The sequence below is a fragment of the Formica exsecta genome, unplaced genomic scaffold (assembly GCF_003651465.1).
Source record: "Formica exsecta isolate Colony F162 unplaced genomic scaffold, ASM365146v1 scaffold809, whole genome shotgun sequence".
NCBI classification, from domain to species: domain Eukaryota; kingdom Metazoa; phylum Arthropoda; class Insecta; order Hymenoptera; family Formicidae; genus Formica; species Formica exsecta.
This window is the reverse complement of record NW_021853580.1, coordinates 57,143-59,295: the sequence shown is the minus strand read 5'-3', so window position 1 is coordinate 59,295 and position 2,153 is coordinate 57,143.

The following is a 2,153-nucleotide window of genomic DNA, read 5'->3' as shown; positions in this document are numbered from 1 at the left end:
TCGAAAATTTTTAGACGTTGCTCGATTGATGTAATAGTAGCGACTAACCACTTTACGGTATTGCAAAATCGTTAAATCCTTTTCGATATCGTCCATTAGTCTGTAAACTGTCTTTATTCACTACAAATAATCCATACTTGTGTTGCCCCAATCCATACTCGTGTTGCCTACATTTCTGACAGAATGCGCGAAAATCGTCGTAAGACATGTCAGTATTTACATGATTGTTGTATACATGTTTCAAGTTTGTACCATCTTGTTTAAATAAAATTAGTAAATTTGCATTGTCCTGTATAAGATGCTTGGGTATCTTGGCATACGTTTGACAAAGATAGAAAGCTCGAGTGCTCGAGTGTCGACCCATTGCAAAGTACTCTCTTATCGTATCGTGCTTATCGCACGCCACGTCGTCAAAGATAAAAATGGAGTGCCTCGCTGCCTCGCTCGGTGGAATAACGTCACTATTATTAGAGAATGTAAAATAACCAATTTCATCGATCGATAATAGCAAATTTTCCAAGTATCGATATTTCGGTTGTTGAAGTGATTTCGAGTATACGTACACATTCTCGAAACGTACACCGTGTGGACTTTCTATCAAACTTATCAACACGTTAGTCTTACCGCAACTCGAAGGACCGCAAATGGTACCGCGTATAGTAGTCGGCAGCATATTTCCATGCTTGCGTATTTCTTTCTCGGACACTACTCGTGTTTTATCGTCAAAATTTATCACTTTGATTATCGTCGCTTGTCGCGCGAACCGCATGTTTTGCTCTCGCGAATCTCAAATCAGATTTTGGAAAATGAGTCATCGCGGCCCTATTTATAGAGATGCACCGAATCGAAACCGCTCAGTCTCAAAAATGTTTCTTCTTTTATCGGTTGACAGCGATATTCTCGAGCTTACCACCGAGCAGTTACAGATTATCCCCAAGATTGTTTTACTGCGAGACTTTGGTAGCTACGTGGAACAATTGTGGGGCAAGCTTCCCGAACATATAAAAGCTTATTCAGAGGTTCAACAGTATCGTCGGTGCACGCGACATTATAATTTGTCGTGGCAGCAAAACGAAAGCGCGAACACGTATTACCGCGAGAGATTCGACTATTGGCGAAAGAGCAGCCGCTACAGCTGTTTGGGCGGCTATGAAAGCAAAGATAAAATTCGGTATGGGGATGAAAACAAAAAAATCATCGATGAAGAAAAAGTTTGTGAAAAAACGAATACTTCCTATAGCGAAGCGCGGTATCTTACCCATTTTACCATTATTGGGAGTTCTCGGTTCGTTGGCTGGCGGAGCAGCGGGAATCGCGAAGGCGGTGAACGATAGCAAGGCGGCGCAACGTCAGCTCGAAGAAATGTAACGTCAAAATCGCGCCATGGAAGGTCACGGACTTTATCTCGCTCCATACAAGCGTGGACGAGGGTTCTCAGCAGCGGCCAAGAAAAAGAAACGTCAAAATAAAAATGCCTGCCGGTGTAACGACCAATGTACAATTGGAACAACTTGCAAGACGTATGCGTATACAATTTTTCAGAGGCGTTTTCATGCGCAATAATTTACCGATAAACCGGTATACGGCGAAATGAGAGCGGTATCATCAATTTGGATGACGTCGATAGTTTCGGTACTCATTGGGTTGCGTATGCAAAGAGGGGAGATCGTGTAGTATATTTCGATAGTTTTGGAAATCTTCGAATTCACCGTCGCGACTCAATATTCGTTCGACAATTTTCCAGCATGTCACTCACACTTACGTTGACTGGCAAGAGTAGCGTTCTTGCTGTAAGCTACTTTCCAGCTATAGATTTAAACGATGGCGATTACGAGCTTGGTTTAACGGAATTTGAAACTTATCATACGATATCGAACGTGAATTCTTGGAATAATAAATTTTATTTTGATAACGACGATAAGGAAATTACGATTCCCGAGGGATCGTACGAATTACACGCTATAAACGAATATCTCCGACGTGCAATTTTACGACATCGACGCGTAGTTGATTCCAACGATATTGTTGATGGCGAAGAACACGATGAATATCCAATAATGCTTCGCGCTAATCATAATTCGCTAAAAAGTGAAATCAATTGTGTCTATAGAATAAATTTTAGTAAACCAGACAACGTTGGATCGTTGTTGGGA